Here is an 18,468-nt window from a genome sequence, read left to right on the forward strand (position 1 = left end):
CGTAGCACTGCATTCCCAGTGCCAACTAGCTGCTTAGAAAGGTCTTAAAAGATTAATGAAAATATATCCTCTGCTTATTATGTATTGAGTTAATACCGGATGTTCATCATAATGATTGTCAGGCAGAAAGATGAGTATTACCATGTCCATATCTCTGTGAAGCAGACTTGGACATTTTTCTAACTCTTTCCTTTCAAAGTTGTCTCACCTTAATTTTCCTAGACAAAAAGTCTAATGAATTGAGTGTCACTCACATCACATGCTGGGTGAATGAGGATGAGCACAAGAAGACATGTTTTTGGAAAAGGAACACTGTTTGGGTCATTTTCTCCTCTAATTAATACCTTGATGGCAACCCTTCATCAACTTTCTTGTGGATACTCGACTATTTTTCTCTCCACCAATGCTGGGGAAAATAAGGTTTCTGACTGCTCCAAAACCAGACAGTTCAACAAAAGAGTTTCAAATCTCCATTGAATGATGAAAGCTATTGGAAACCATTCCTTATTGGAAAACTATTCCTTATTGGAAAGGAGTAATTAGCGAGGATCTGGAGATTAGGAAAAAAAAAAAAAAGAAGAACTAAACCTGGATTTTGGCTGTGCTACTTTATCATATCTGATTTTTGTCAAATTATTCAACTTTTTTAAGCCTCAATTTTCTCCTCTATAATCTGGAGACAATACTATTTTATAATACCTATGTTTTGTCAAAAGTACAAAAATACTTTATCAGCTTTAAAATGCTAGATAATTATATAGAGAGAATGAAAACAAAGAAGATGCTCTGGTACCATGGAAGGAGGATTGGGTTGCAGACTATATTTATTCATATTCACATTGATGAGATGAAAGATGCATTTGAATATTATCAGGGCATTGAAATGGATTTCTAAAAGTTTTGGCTTTTAAATTCCCTTAAGGAACATTGTCCTAACTTGGTAAATTAGGCTGTACTCTAAGTTTCATCTCTAGATTACAATATATTTTTATATAGAATGATCATATTTTCTTTTTAATTTAGTGTTTTATTTTTTCCTATTTAAATGTAAAAGTAATTTTAATGTTTCTTTTTAAAACTTTCAGTTTCATATTCTCTTCCCTTCTCTCTCTCTATTCCTCTCATTGAGAATGCAAGCAATTCAATATAGATTATGCATGTATATTCATATAAAGCAATTCTTTAATAGCCATGATATGAAAGAAAACATGGAAAAAATCCTCAAGAAATACAAAGGAAAAAAAACATGCTTCAATCTGTATCCATATACCATCAGCTCTTTGGATGTGGATAGCATATTTCATCATTAAATCCCTCAGAGATCTCTTGGATCATTGTTTTTCTGAGAAAAGTTAGAAAAATCACATTTTCTTTGAAAGAATCCATTAAAGAGTGCCTTAAATAATAACTGACACATATAAAACTTTAATATTCACAATGTGCTTTACATTAAGCATGTTTGTTCTTCATAGGAATACCATTGAAATAAGTATTACAGGGTAATTGTTTTCCCTGTTTTGTAGATAAAGAAACTGAGACCTGGAGAATTTGAATTACTTGCCAATGGTCACACAGCTAGTGAGTTTCAAGGATGAGATTTGAATCCAACTATACCCATACCACATCCCAAACCCTTTCCAATGGTGAACAACCCTACTGAATTATACATGAGTGGAAGGAGGAATATTTAATGGAAACGGTGTTGCTCAAGACTACTCACAAGTCACATCCTTTGTGATATATTCCTTGACTACTCTAGCTCTCAATAACTTTTGAAATCCTAATGCACTTTACTCCATTTGGGAACTTTACCCTCTGATCATAATTACTAGTATTTACAAAGCTCCAGAACATTTTCAAGTATTTGACAGATTCATTTTTTTCAGCCTCCAAAAACCTTGAAAAGTACTTATTATAAACTATTAAAACAACAATAACAGTAAACCAGGATCCATGATTTCATTAGACTAAAGAGTTCTGGTGAGGAATTCTCTTGGTGATGTAAATGGTATCTTTATTTGGAAACTTAGAACTTCAGAAAGTTGCTGGAGGCATGGAAAGATTGATTGATGTGATTGGGGGGGGTCACAGAATTAGGAGGTCTAAGAATCACGGCTCCATCCTAGGTTTTCTGACCTTGAGGTTAGTCCTCTATCCATTACTCTATTAAGTCACTAGGTTATAGCTCCTCTTAGCCCCATTTTACAGAAGGGGAAACTTAAACTTAAGGCAAATCAGTCACTATTTATGAAATGTTTGCTGTGTTTCAGAAATCTTTCTTTCCTTACCAATACTTTTTAATTTCCCTGGATTCCCTCAATGCTCAGTTCAAATCTCACCTTCCATAAGAGGCTTTTGCAGTCCTTTCTGTTACTTGTGTTTTTCCTATGAAAGAATCACACAGTTTCTACATATATACCTGTATGCATGTGGTCCTCCCTATTAGAATGTGATTTTCTTGATGACAAAGATTGTTTTTACCTTTTTTGTATCCCCAGACTTCAAAGTATTTCCTGGCACATGGTGGGAACTTAATAAATGCATTTTGATAGAATGAATATTTGCAAGTATATAAATGTAGAGGGCTAGAACTTTGGAGAAGTATACTTTAAAAAAGATACTTACAACAAGGTAAGTGGAATTGATGAGTGATGCTTCTCTAGTTCACATATATACTTAGTACCTAGTATGGTGATGTAATGGTTCTCTAGTTCACACATACTTAGTGTGCTGTAATGATGGAATCATACTGAGGTATTTAAGGGCAGAGAGGACTGGAAGTGAGACATTCCATCTTTGACCATCCTCCTGGTGGCTCTCCTGCCTCCTGTACTCCTGCACTAAAATCAAGACTGGGTGAGACTGTGACTTGGAGCAAGCAACAGACACAAGAGAATTAGATGCAAAAATATAGCAAAATCAGTTTGAAGTTGTAGGCTTGGGGTGTTGGGAGGAGAATCCCAGGAGTTTTCTTGAAGGGATTTATATGGCAATGAGGAGAAAGCATCCTAGCAAAATGAGTCAAGGCAGCGTGGACAAAGAGAGGAAGATGAGAAATGGAATTTTGTGCATCAAGCAGAAGTAAGTAAGCAGATCACATTTCCTGGTGTGTGGAGTCCATGAGAGGGAATAATATGTAATAATTTAGGAAAGTTAGTCTAAAATGCACTAGGGAAGGTCTTTAAATGCTGAATTGATTTCCATGACAATTGGGAGCCACAGGAAATTTTTAGTAAATAAGTGAGAGTCAGACCTGTACCTTGGGAATATCAGTTTGGCAACTATGTGGAGAATAGATTGGAGAAGGGAAAAAATGGATGCAGGGATTAGATAATGTCATTAACAGCTTTAAATCCATAAGGAAGCTGGGAGAAGGGAAATTTTCAATGACTGATAGAATGATGAAATTGTAGCATCAAGATTTAGGTCCAAAAAAAACCTTAGAAGACTTGAATCCAATGTTTGTCCTTTGACAGTGGAGAGAAGGGATTCAAAGAGATGCTAATGACTTGCTCAAGATCACACAGCTAGTAAGAATTAGACCCACAGTTAGTACTCTGTCCACTATACCCTGCTGTCTCTAACATTGGTATTGTGTATCAGAAGCAGTGGGGTCTCCATTTAGGAGAAACAACTAAAAAAAATGGCACCGTTCCTGAAACAAAGGGCTAAATCAGATTAGTTTTTAACTTTCTTTTCAACTTTACCATTTGTGACTTTCATGCAGACAGGTCTCAACTGCTTGGACAACTAAGGAAATATTTATTAAAAGGGACTATGGTGTTAAGATCCAAGCTTTGCTCTGCCTCTTCCCACACCCAACAGCTACTAAACAAGCAGATGTGCATTTCGGGATTTGATTGCACCACATCTTTCTTCCACTAGTCATTAAAGGGTGAATCATAATGCATTTATTGAAGCTCCCCCATGAAGAATGCTAACATTATTAGTACCATCTGATGGAAAAGGAAACTGATGCAAAAGGATATAAGTGAAAATACATAAGAATCCCTCCTCTGGGAGATACTTTTCAACATTGTTTTACATTCATGATCTCATTTAATCTTTATAACAATTTATAAAGCAGAAAGAATAAAAATCCTCTCTCTTTGTCCTTTCCTTCCCTCTCTCCTTCCTTCCTTCCATCCTTTTTTTTCCTTTCTCTCCTTCCTTCCTTTTTTCCTTCCTTCCTTTCTTCTATTCCTCCTTCCTTTACTCTTTCCTTCTTTCCTTTCTTTCTTGATCTGCGATTTTATCAATGTTAGATCAACTAATAGTTTTCCAGAAAGTTCCCTGAGTCATTAAGAGGTTAAATAATATTCTTAGAGTCACAAACCAGGATGGACATAGGATTTGAACCCAGGTTCTGCTGACTCCAAGATCAGCTCCTTATCTACTCTGTAACGTTGATTCTAAAACACTGTTCTTGTCCATGGGAAAAAGTTAAAAAGGGCTAAATGGAAGCCTAAGTCCTCAGAGGAAGAACCATGATGATAATGCTAAGGCATAGACCAAGGAGAATAATTAGTCTCTTGATTCCTAGTTTAAATCAATATGGCAGGAAGAGGAAGCTGGGGAGCCCAGTGGATTGAGGAATGAATTTGGAGTCAGGAAGACCTGAGTTAATATCTTTTCTCAGTTATTTACTAGCTAAGCAAATCTGGAAAAGTCAATCTCAGTTTCTTCATCTTTAAAATGGGAATAATAGCACCTACCTCCCAAATTGCCAGGATGATCAAATTTCATAAATTACGCATTATATTATATATATATATATATATATATATGTAAAACAATACATGAATAGATTATACACATGTAACTTTATATTACATGTACAAATCACAGATATATATTACACATATAAATCACATGTATTATATATAAAATTATATATAAATGTACATATCTCTTTTATAACTTTGAAATCTTAAAGTACTCTATAACTGCTAGCTATTATTATTACTTTCTAATTCAGTAAGCAAGTCAATCAAGGCAATTGGACCTATAAATATTAGGGCATTTGTATAAGCTTATGTAAATAGGATGTAGCAGTGGGGGGATTCAAACCCAGGTTCTCTGAGTATAAATCACATGCACTTTCCATTTTGTTCTGTAGCTCCCAGCTCTGTGACCCAACCCAGCCCAGCCCCACTTGAGCAGACTCTGTTGTCTTGCTTAGTTACTCCCACGGCCTGCCAGCTTGGGCTGCTTCTTCCAGATCTGCTGCATAATCAGAATGACAGAGACTCCCCTGCTGACTTCCCCTCCCTTGCCTTCCTGCCTATTGACTAAAGCCCTAGTTCCTGTTTGTATCTGGTGATAGCAAGTCATTTAAAAACTTGAAGAGTCATTAGAAGGAGACCGGGCTCCCAACCAGTTGTTATCTTGGCAAGGAAAGGGAAGTTTTTATTGCTCTGGGTGCAGATATGGATTTTCATCTGGTGGCCCAGAGCTATTCCTGGGGAAGAATGGAAAAGGCGGTTGGATTTTTTTGTTAATGGATTTCCCAAGCACTTCCAGAAAAATAGCTCTGCAGTAGGGGGTAGGGAAAAAAGAGGAACTAAGACAGGAGCAAATCCAATATGTTCCTTATGGGCCTAAAGTAATGGTCCTTATAATTTGTGTTAGGGGAAAAAAAAGAAAAAAGAAAAGAAACTCTTAAAAAAAATGGTCTCAAGGTCTTCAGGAATGACTTCATTTTTGTTTTCCTTCTTTATATTAATTTTTGGCAGTTTCAGCCTGTTTTTAAAACATGGCAGAAAAGGAGCCTGACATTTAACACTGCCACTGAGGGAGTACTATGAAAGGTCTCAGCTTCAAGGGTTGAAAGTCTCAGAGAAGAAATGTCACTAATGGCACATGCAATGTTTAATCACAGGATCATGGATTCAGAACTGGACAGGGCCTCAGATGTTATCCAATTCAATTCCTTCCTTCTTCAGTGAAAGAAATGGTCTCACCTTGGGCAAGGTCACCCCCTCAGTAAGTGATGGAACCTACTTCCTCTGAATGTTCACTTATAACACAAACTCCTTTTTCTAGACTTGCCCAAGAACATACAAGTAGCTAACCAATCAGTAAACATTTATTGAGTGCTCACTATGTACCAGGCAATGTGTGCAGCAAAGCTGGAATTAAAATCTAGGTTGTATTATTCTAGTTCTCGTGCTCTTTCCTCTGGACTACCCATGATGGTTAGTAGGAAAGCCAGGACCCTAGCCCAGGGTCTCTCCATTTTATACAGGTAATGATACTCAAATTAAACAAAATGAGCCTACATTAGCTTTCCTGTAATATCATGGGTAAGGTCATCAGTCTTTTTTAGGTCGGGCTCCTCAGGGTACTAAATCACCACAGGTCCAAGTTCTGACTCTTACCTTTGAATGTCTACGTAGTCATTTCGATCCATTCACCTAGGAGTGATCAAGCACCGGTGAATTGATTTACCCTAATCAAATTCACTAGAGGCTGATTTATAAATCAAATAGTCAATGTATTCATTTACTGTTGGATAAATTCCCCATCTTCCACTGAATCTCATATATAATCATGGCCTCAAAGTGCCTAAAAATTAAATTAGTAATAAAAATTAATAAAGTCTGCTTGATGTGACCAATGGAATCATAGCTAAGGGAGTTCACGAGCCTTAAAGGAACTGAGAGTCAGAAGGCCTGGATTCTGGTCTAAGTCTGCAACCATTTGCTATGTGATTCTGGGAAAGTCATTCAGCCTTTTCTGAGTCTCAGTTTCCCCATCTGTAAAGTGATAGAGTTGGAACACATGGGGGAAATCATCCCATGCACTCTCACTGCTTTACGTGGAATATAGCATTCTGGTAAACAAGATTAGCACCGTCCTCCCTTATTCTTGGACAGTACTCTGGATAACAAAAGATTCTTTTTGTCCAACTCCTTTTTTTTAGACTTCGAGGGGAGCTCTCTCCCCCTTATATAGTAAATGCTTAATAAATGCTTGTTGATTGACTGATGCTTTCTTAACCTTCAACAGGTGTTCATTAATGTGACGCAATCTCCAATTTTATGTTATTTTTCTTTTGTTAAAATTTAGAATGGCCATTTCCTAATGGTATTTAGGAAGATACTGTTATCCTCCTTATTTAAATATCTCTAAGAAATAATACCTACACATTTAAATACGGTGTTTTGATGTTGATGGATCATTTTTTTTTCCACAATAGCACTGTGACATAGGCTTCATAAGCATCTCTCCGTTCTGCTGTTATTTTGAATAATTTCAGTCATATCTGACTCTTTGTGACCCCATTTGGCAGCTCACAAATGGACATGCATTCACTCCTGAAGTAGATTCTGATCATGATTTCCCAGTCTAATCCATGGGATCATTGAATCATAGTTTTAGAGCTGGAAGGGACTTTATAAATCATTTAGTCCAAAGCCCTTCTGTACTTATTCGTTCCATTAAGACTATGCTGCCTCTCCTAAGGCTTTTACCTATGGAGGACCTCGGCACTTAACTTCTGTATGGATTCATTTTAATGCCCATCATTGAAACTGCCACTTCTTGACCTTCTTCCTAGATTTGGAGGGACCTCCTAATTTGGAAAGCTGTAGCTCTGTACCCCCTGGCTACATGCATAATCTAATAGCTATTAAGCTGACAAAAAAGTACATTAGTAAAATGTATTAGTAAAATACTAGCTTCTTCTCACTAGGGTTTCCATCCAAATCAAGTCTTTCCGTCTAAAAAGATTCCTAAACATTATGTGGAGTCTTTCTATGCTTCATATGAAGTCCTCCCTGCTTTGGATTTATTTTAGAAAGTAATTTCCACATATTTATGTTTTCATTCCTTATGCATAGTGCCTGAGGAGGCTGGGAGAAAAAAAAAATGAAATGTGTTCTTGGAGCTTTCTTCCCATTATTGCTTTGGTTTGTCTTGTTTTTAGGTCTTTTATGTCTGTTTGCTATTTTCTATCATAAATTCTCCAGGCCGGGGATCTCTTTATGTGTTTTTAGAGGATGGAGCTAAGTTCCCTTGATAGCAAACTTTTTGAGGGCAGGTGATAGTATAAGATATATCATTTACTTCATATAAGATATAGCTTATGCTTCTTTTTAAGCTCCTACTCTTTACAAAGAGATACATGCAATATCTATTACATTGTTCTTCACCCTAAGTCTTATTAAGCAACCCTAACTAACCATTATTTCTCACTTTTTCCAAAGAAAAGTGAATTCATCAATCTATGGATTCCCTGTACCTAATTATATTGCCATTCATCCACCTCCCCCTTCCTTCCTTGTGTGATTCCTGTCCAAGTCTTTCCATAAATCTTCCACAACTTGGTTTTCAAATGCTGGAAGCTCTCCTTCCTTTAGGACTTTTAACGTTACATTGGCAGTTTGACCAATCTGTTAGTTCTCAGCAATGTTTCACTATATATAATCTGCCTCATTTCCATTTCTAACCATACATTACTTTAATGGTGTTTTTATACCACTTTTGTCATATAAGTTGCCATTGGCAAAATATCCTTGCTAACTTAAATCCACTATCCTCTAAGTTAATATAACCCACAATTTTAACATTCAGAGAATGTAGTATTACATGATTAGCAGGTATATAGCATTATTAGGTGAATAGTTAGTGCTGTCAAAAAGATGGAGTTTTATATCTGAAAAGATGGGTTTTTATATCTGAAAGCAGGATCATTGAAAATGTTGCAGTTTCCCAAATGCAACCCAGCCAACTTTTGTCCTTCTATTCCATTCTGGATCGAAGTCACTTGGATAGGAACTTTCCAAGATAAGTGTAATGTTGAACTAATTGAATATGTTCCCCATTTGAGAATATATCATAATCGGGCAACATGACTATTGATCAGTATTATTATTTCATTCTGTCTAACTTCATTCAGGCTGGAGAAATGGACAGCTATTATACCAAGAACTTAGGACACCAGCCTGCTGTTATATGGAACAGGATATAGTGTTTTTCTAGTTGGGGAAACAGACAGACGTACTAGAGGTTGCTATAGTACCCATATGTGCTGGGGACATTCCCTGGATGTAGTAGATGTGGTCCATGTTAGAGAAGAGAGACAGGTAGACAGAGAGACAGAGAGGATTTATTGTGTTTAGCATGTGTCTGACACTGCCAAGTGCTAAATTTAAACTCTAGCCTTCTTCCAGAGTTAATGTTTTTTTCCTCTGTATAGATTGTACTACATGGGCTGGTTGGCATTTTAAAAATTTGGAGCTAGTTAATATTTGAGTCACATGCATAGAATTCTTGATACTGTACTGAATAATATAAGGACAATTTTTTCTACAATCAGAGGTCCTAGGGACAGTTATGGAAATGAAGGAATGCTGGAATGGGGTTTTGGAGAGTTGGAAAGGGGTGACTATTCACCCGGCCCCTAAACAGACTAAGTAAAGTGGAAAGTGGTTACAGTTGGGAAATCCTGGCCGCCATGTATAGATTCATTGAGATTCCCAGAATAGATTTCTGGGAACTTTGCTAAATCTACTCTGTTGCCCATTGTTCTCACATTTGTGACTCAAAGAATGTAGAAATTAATAGTGTTTAGGAAAATAATATGAAAAGTATATGTTGTAAAAGTACAGAGGATGGGGGAGGATGCATTTGAGGCTGTATTATGGCATACAATATGAATTATAATAAATAATAATTAAGAACTATTTGGGAATCTTTCTTGATCGCACACAAGGTAATATTACTATCACTACTAAACTTATTGCCTTTCCCCCCTTAGAAACAATCTTTCTGCTCTCTTTTCTCATTTTAACCTGGAATAGGATTTGTAAATCCCTAAGGGACAAATGCTCTCTTCTAGTATATTTATGATACTTCTTTTAAGCTCTAGTCTTCTATCTGGTTTTAATTAGACCACAAGCTCTTTAAGTATACAAATTATGGTGTTTAATACAGTCTCAAGAATGTTATGGATGGGTTGCAAATATTAAATAACCATAATGAACCAAGCCCAATAAGATGTCACCATATGTACAAGTCCAAAAGAATTCGAGGCAGTAAAGAGACAAGATGGTTGAAGTGGGATCATTTATGAGGGGAGAGAAAAAAGAGACAGGGGCAAGAAGGGATGCTAGGTGGCTTTTTACTTGGGACTTTTCCATAGACAACAGGTATAGGCAGCTACAACTTTCATTAAGGTTTCTGCACTTATAAATTATAAATCAAATAAACAGCATTATATAAGAAGGGGATGGGAAGATAGAAAGCAGAAAATGTAAAGAGCCACAATAGCAATTACCAATGAAAACCCCTCAAACTTGAAGCTTACCTGGCAAAAAAAACAAAAACAAACAAAACAAAAAAAAAAAAAAAAAAAAAAAAAAAAAAACAAAAAAAAACTGAGGAACTCAGTTCCAACTGCTATTTATGGGAATGGGAATATCTCAGTTACCTGCAAAGAGGATATTTCTGGTACCCTTATCACATTGATATGTGCACAAAATTTAGATGGATTTCCCCAGCCACAGGACATTAAGAGAATACCTATCTTCGAGTTTATCAGGTAGAATGATGGATCTCTTAAAAAAAAGAAGAGATAATTCAAAGGAAAAACAAAGGAAGAATTTGACACATAAAGGAATATGACAGAGACAAGAAGGAAGAGGCAACATTAAATCCTTGGAAATAAATAATAAATTTGAGCCAATTTACAAGGAGAAAGCAGCAACTTTTTGTATTCCAAGGAATGATGATACAGATGTCACCAGGAGAGTAGTTATCCAGTATCACTCTACTTCCCATTATTATCAATGAGGATGGGATTTGTCAAACTCACACAAGGAGAGCACAATGGATTAGCAGTCCATCAACTTAAGCCTTCAGCTACCCTCCTGAAGTATATTAGCGTTGTGCCAGATAACTGAATCACTTCCAATTCACTTGTCTTAGGAAGATTCTGAAGATTACCCAACACAATAAGATAGAAAATACTGAAGTCCTTTCTTGAAATAAACTGCCACCCATTAAAACTCTGCTGAACCAGCTCAACTCCAATGGGAGGGTCATGTTGTTTCAATGCTAAATGTATACTTGCTTAAAAGAGTATTTGTAGAGGACTCTCACTGGGGAAAGCTCACACAGTGGTCAGAAAAAATGAGACTCAAGTCTCTCTGACTTGGGAGCATGACATGGCAGATGCTGGCACAGGATCACCCAGCATGGCGTATCCTCATCTGAAAAGGGGCTCGAGGGGCAAGACAGATTGAAGCAGCTCACAAGAAACAGGAGATTTGCAAAGTTAGAGAATCTACCCCCAAATGTTCAGGGGGATTATTTATGTTCAGCCTGTCATAGAGCATTTGAAGCCACAGTCATGGTAACTTGACTTTAACATAGTAATGCCATTTTGATTTTCTTCTAAAATAAAGTACAAGATCCACCAATTATCTAGTATTGAGGAGAAGAAGATAAGAAAATAATGTAGGGCCTAGTGACATTCTACTGAGAGGTACCAAGGTTGCCACATGTCAACCTGATTTGGAGAATAAGAGAATGGTTGGGAGCTTACCGAAGGTGTCTAAGTAAGAGATGATGGATTCCTAATAACATAACAGTGTTGTCCAGTTTGCTTCTGGATGTTTTTTGCCCCCACATGTATTACTAGAAGTGGGGAGTAGGCATAAATTTTGACAGATTACTGGAGACTGTCCAGCAAGTCCCAGATGCATAGCACAGGAGGATGCCCTAGTTCCCAACTGTTCTCTTTTCCTCAAGTTTCTTATGACACCAGTCCATTCATAAGAGCAAACATGACTATTCAGCACTCCTACTCAATTAGCTTCATTTTTGTCTTTAGGATAAAACAAGTTTTTCTGCTTAGTTTTTAAAGTCCTTTATGTCCTGCCTCCAACCTATCTTTCCAACATCACTCCCCATCATATTTTTGGCTTTCTCATGCTCCTGAAAAAAAAGGTACTTCATTATCCATCTTCACGACTTTGTTCTCTATGTCTCTTCCTTTCCTCCTCCTTCAGAGCCCCTTTTATTCTTTTAGTCTTCAACTAAAGCACATTCTCTTGCACAAAGCCTTTCCTGACCCCCTAATTGCATCTGTCTTTTCTGCCAAAATATCTATTTGACCATTTTTAGGTATTTTCATTTATTCATCCTATATTTATGCCTTGCAGGCTTATATATGTGCTGCTGTCCTCTGCATTAGAATGTAAACCTCTTTTGCAAGGAGGAGTTATTACAATCTTTGTACTTAAGAATGCCTGATAGAGTAGGGGTATGGTAAAGGGAACATGTATTTATTAAATGCTTACTATGTACCAGGCGTAGTGCTAAGTTTTTTTTTTTTTTTAATAAATAACTCATTTGATTCTTGTTGGTTTATTAAGTGATGGCAAGAAGCTAAGGATATTAAGAGCATATACTAAGTGGTCTTTTCATCACTGCTGTCAACTTGAAGGAGGATCTTCAGTAGAGAAAAGCAAATTTGGGAAGTGAAAAGAGAATGATTCTATGAACAGTTTTTGGATTATGGGATGAATAGAGATTCCATAGATTCTTGGAAAGGAATGGAATGCATCTAATGAGAACAGCTAATGATATATTTGCCTGCAAACTTGGACATCTGAATACAAAGACTTGAAACTGAAAAGAGTGAAAACTGCTCAGTTACATCTGCAGAGACGGAATTCACAGAGAGCAACTGTTAAGGCACTGGAAAAAAGAATTTGAAGACAGTCATTCAAAGGCTATGATAACTAAGAAGAGGAATAACAAGACCCATGACCCAAGATCCCTCTCTACAATTATGCTGCATATGGATGATAATCAAGGTGAACCAGAGATCTGAATGCAAAGAGGTAAATTGGGATGTGATGCATGATGAGCATATGTCTAGGGAAAGAAAAGCTTTATTCAAAAAGAACAGATTAGATAAAAAGGGTGGTAGAATACCAATGTACATCAAGATGCTATAGTCACAGAGAAAATCCAAAAATCAGAGAGGGGAAGCATGATACAGAACATTTACAGTTATAGCACACTCTTAAAAGACAGAAAATAGAAACAGATAGACTCTGTAAGAATGACACAGTACTTTAAGAATCATGTTAGGAATGATAAAATTTTAAATGAACTGAGGCAAAGTAATCGTACTAAAAAGAACAAACAGTTTTATTTTTTTTTTAAGTGTTGGGTCAAGAGGAAAATCAACAAAGGGAGGACTATTTATAATGGATGGAATGGTAACAAGCAAGGGATATATAAAAGTTATTTTAATTCATTTTATTTTTGCTTTCTCTCCCAAGAAAAATGATTTGAATGAAAAAAAAAAGTCTAAGAAAATGGAAAATCAAGATAAAGGAAGAAATAGGGGATAAGGATTAGAGCTGAGTTTCAACTGATAAAACAAACTGTTGGTAAGAAAATTCCCCCTACATTGTCAGGTCACTTCTATGTTGTATTTCTGAGCATTTAGAAAGAGAAACTGATCACTAAGGGCTAACATTGACTAATTATGGAAAAGTTTTTTGCAGACAAACTTCGTTTTCTTTTTGTTAAACTTAGAATGGGTAGACTAGGGAAATTCTGTGAATTATATTTGCTTTTTATCAAATTAAATAACAAAACTTTCTGGATATGCTTTTGAAGAGCATTGAAAGATATCAGCTGGATGATTATACAATTTGATGAATTCAGATCTAGGTGACTGACCAAAATCAAAGAATAATCAATAGGCTGATATCATACCAGAGGGAGGTCTCTAGTGGAAACTCTAAGTATCAATCCTTGGCACTATTTTATCAATGACTTGATTGAAGATATAGATACATGTTATTAATTTTTTCTGGTGACATGAAACTGGGATAGAAAGCAAATATTGTAGATAACAACATTAAGATAAATAAGGGAGTGGCGAAATCTCATGAAATGAAATTTAGTAAGGAAAAAAAGAAGCATTTTCCACCTAGATTACAAAAGATCAATGTACAAGTACATTTTTACTTCTGTCAGATAGAGGTATAGCTAAAAATAGTTTGAGTGAAAAGATATGAAGGTTTTAATGGATTACTAACACAAAATGATACAATCATATGGCATGGCTATCCCCACCACCAACATCAACAAAAACAACAACCAAGCTAAATCAATCTTAGGTTGCTGCAATAGGAATAAAGCATCCAAATCATAGTGATAGTGCTGTCTGCTGTTCTGATAAGAACATATATGATAACCACTTGTACATAATAGATTTGCAATTCCATATGCAATCATCTTTTTTGTTATAATATCTTATGGAAATTCTCATTTTATTTCACAAATTAAAAATAAAATAATTTAAGTGTGTTCAGTTCTGTGTATCATATTTTAAGATGGAGATTGGCAAGGTAGAGTGAGTCTAGAAGATAGCAACTAGGTGATGTGGTGACTGAAAGATATACTATATGATCAGGTGAAGTAACTGGGGATGTATAGCTTAGAAAAGACAAATTGGGATATAATAGATTCAACTATTTGAAAGGCTGTCAAGTGAAAAAGGTTTTAGAGTTAGCTTATCCTCAAAGAGAAGCAGGAGAATCAGTGGATAGAAATGTCAGAGAGGGAGAAAAAGTCTGATCAATAGAAAGAAAGAACTTTCTCATAATTAGGAAAAGGTATCTCAAAGTAGAACTGGGTATCTTGACAGATGGTGTCTTGTCCCAGCAATAAAGGTCTTCAAATAGCAGTGGGATAAATATTTTTCAGGAGATACTGATTACATGACTCTTGGGGTAGTTTTTTTTGTAATTCTTAGACGTCACTCAGTTCTTAGAGTATCTCACCAATGATATTGCATAGGAAAATGAAAAGGATTCCTCAACTAACACATTGCACTCATTGACTTGAAAAAAAACTTTGCCCAAGAGATTAGATCTAGGATTCATAAGTCTACATACTGAGTTTATTATATCAGGTGCACATGAACTCTACCTGAAAAACCCCTGCCCATGGGTCACCTGTATAAAATTAGTTGCCAACCTCTGACATTTGCTAATGGATGGGTGTCAGAATTATAACCTCCACGATTGGTACCTTTGTTAGAGACCTCAAGAAAGAGAATCAGGAGTGTATTTTCATACCTGCCTTTTAGCCACTCCCCAAATCCCTCCTTCCTCTGACCCTCTACCCCACCCTGTGCACAGACACAGAAACTTAACATACTGCTCCAGTGCTGAATAATTAGAGAACAATTGTGCTGTATCAGTCCTGATTCAAATAATTTTGGTAACCTTCTTCATATACATCCCCCAACTCTTTCCCCCCTTCAAATCCATCATAACAATCAGTAAAACACAATAAATGATTCTCTTCCAAGCTGCTAGAACACCCAGTTAGTATTTAGTCTTCTAAGAATGTTCTGTTAGTCTGAGGACTAATTGCATCTTCCTGTTCTGACTTTTAAAATAATGATTTACCATTGAATAAACGTGAAGTACTTCTTCAGAATAAAATGCCTTGTGCTCAGGAGACCTCAACCAGTTCTACTAAATGTGAATCATGATGATTTCCTTTGGATCCCAAATCAGAGTGACTGACAGAACCAGGTGTTTCTGAGCTAGACATATGTGATTCTCTAGAGAGAATCAGCTTACCTGTGTGGTATGGGGAGGGTAAGAAGGAAAGTTGACATTGTCCAACTTTCTGGAAACATTAGTCACTCTGTCTGGGAAGGCAAATTCATCCAATCTTGACTCCAGCATAGCAACATCTGAATTTTATTCTGTGGCGCAACCAAAATTAAACCACTTTTAAGGGAATTATTCAAAATTTTTTTCTATCTGTAGTGGTTTTCATTGCTTTTCATCTTCACTTTGCCCATTCTTTCCACTGCATAACAAAGGCAAACTTGAAGGGAGACAGATGGGGCAGACATGTGGAAGGTGGGGGTAGCTTTTAAATGATGTCTACGTGAAAGACCAAAGACATCCTCTCCTCATTATGAGCAGGGAACTGCCAAAGATGAAGCAAGTTCTCAAAATTCAGAAACCAGGCTGCTTCAGGACTAAAATGTTTACGGTTGCTCTTATTGAATAGAGAAAATTGTGAGCATTAATACATTACATCAAAGTAGATCCAAAATAAACATCTTGAAGGCCAGTATAAATATGATCATATATATATATATATAAATGTATATATATATACATATACATATATAATGTATATCTTTATACATGCACATATTTTATGTAAATATACACACAGACATACATATTCAGATATGTAACTGTGCCATCAGTCCCGACATACAAGAAGGGGAAAATATAATTTGCATGACTGTGGATTTTAGTTGGGCTGCCAGTAATTTTCAGGGTATATTGAAATTTTTAAATTAACTCTGGACATTTTTAGCCAATTTTATCTCTCAATGCTTTTGTGCTATTTTTTCTTCAGGATTCTTGCACATACTGATTGGAATGTTCAAGTGTCTATTCATTTATTCATTTAATTCATTCCCAACCAATAGCTATGCATCAGTAGGGATCGGCTAGATCATCAGTATGAAAAGATTTTTATTCTGGGGAAAAGGAGTGTAGAAACTTTGGAAAAGTATTCCTTCTTTCCTTCTCCCTTCCTCTTACCTAACTCTGGCCATATTCTTCAGATGGCTGATTCCAAGAGAATGTCCTTTCTGGGACAGTTACGTTCTAACTTCAAGTGTGAGAGCATGATGCAACAATTAGTTGGTCCACAAATATTTATTAAAGGCCTACTCTGTGCCAGACCATGTGCTAAGCTCTGGAGATACCAAAGCAAGGCAAAAAGCAGTCCCAAGTAACAACAATCCCCAGTCTATCTTAAAATTCAAACGCCGTGCTATAGCTCTATACTGTCTGAACTTGCTGCAAACGGTAAATAAATTCAGCTTGTAACTTAATGATCCTTGTGTTTGTGTGTTTGCGAATACATTAAGAGCTCTTGGAGAAAAAATTGTGTAATCATAAATAAAAGATGGAGGTGGGGGGTGGAATCACAAGCAATTTTACAGAGGAAAGAAAGGAAAAAAAGGACTCCTGTTCTCTCAGTCCAGGCAGTTTAGGTATTGACAGCAGGACTCAATCTGGGGTCCTTGACATTTCAGGTGGGCTGCGGAGGCACGAAACCCACTCCAAGATCAGAAACCTGCCGAGAGAAGCAGAGGCCTCCATTACATATTGTTCTTCCCTCCTGTCCCTGCAAAAAAATCATCTGCTTTACTTGGAATTGATTTCAAAACCAGATTCATGTGGCGCTTGCTATATACCACAATAAACAAATAAATTAGATGCTGTGATATGGAAATTCACATGATTCAGTCTACTTAAAAACTGTTAACCGTGAACTTATTAATTGAAAACCACAGGACAATAATCAGCACGTCCTTCAATGGGAAAAACGAGTCTCTTGGTAAAATGAATTTGTAAGGCCATAAAGACGTCCTTTTCAAATAAACTTGTGGCTCAAGACGCTTGATGTGATATTTTTAACTGCATCTTTCAGCTGCTCTCACTTTGTTTGTGGGATACATATTGATTTGTTTTGCTGAAACATGTAGTGTAAGTATACATCCCCACATGGGTTTTTTTTTTCCCACCACTCCATGCAGGTTATATTCATTCCAGTCAATCTTGTTTTTCTGCCTCCCGTCTAGAGAACTTTAATTAAAATGGTCTGCTAACACTGAATCTCTTAAAAGGGAGGGCTAGGCATCCTAAGTTGCATTCTCATCACAGAACTCCCAAGGAGGATACGCCAACCCCCTCAAACATATGTGCAGAGAACAATGTTTGTCTAGAAGCTGCTAGGTTATACTGAGGACTGAAATACAAGGAACAGAGAGAAAAATGACAACAGGGAGGGAATCAATGAACGCCGCGTCCAGGTAATTCCCCAAGCACATGCTCAGTGTCGATTGCCCGGGCGATCCACTAGCTGGATCCTGGGAAGTACAATAAGCCCAGGAGCACAGGATGCTGTGCCTGATAAATATAAACTGACCCTTCAGGTCTCCCATCCCCCATAGGTCTCCTCCCCGAAATCTATGAACTCAACATGAAGCTCTGCTTGATGATGATGAAAACCTTGAGTTTCGTGGGGAGCAGGACCAGGTCTTATTTACTTTTTCTTTTCTTCTCTATTTGTATTCTAATAATTTTTATTTCTTCTTTTATTTCTATATCTGATTCAGAGTATTGGAGAACAATGTATATTGAAATCTGGGCTCTAAAAGACATATGCTGTCTGGTGCTGGGAAAGACATTTGATTTTCTTGTTATTTACCTATCAGTAAAATGGAGATAATAGCCCTGCTATCTCATAGATCTACAGTGGATAAGGCATTCTGTCAATCTTAAAGCATTATATAAATCTGAGTTATTAACATAAGCCCCCATGAAATTCTGGCACTATTTGTGACCATGGACAAGTTTCTTATCTGATAAATATAGATAGCAG

The sequence above is a fragment of the Sminthopsis crassicaudata genome, chromosome 5 (assembly GCF_048593235.1).
Source record: "Sminthopsis crassicaudata isolate SCR6 chromosome 5, ASM4859323v1, whole genome shotgun sequence".
In the NCBI taxonomy this organism is placed as follows: domain Eukaryota; kingdom Metazoa; phylum Chordata; class Mammalia; order Dasyuromorphia; family Dasyuridae; genus Sminthopsis; species Sminthopsis crassicaudata.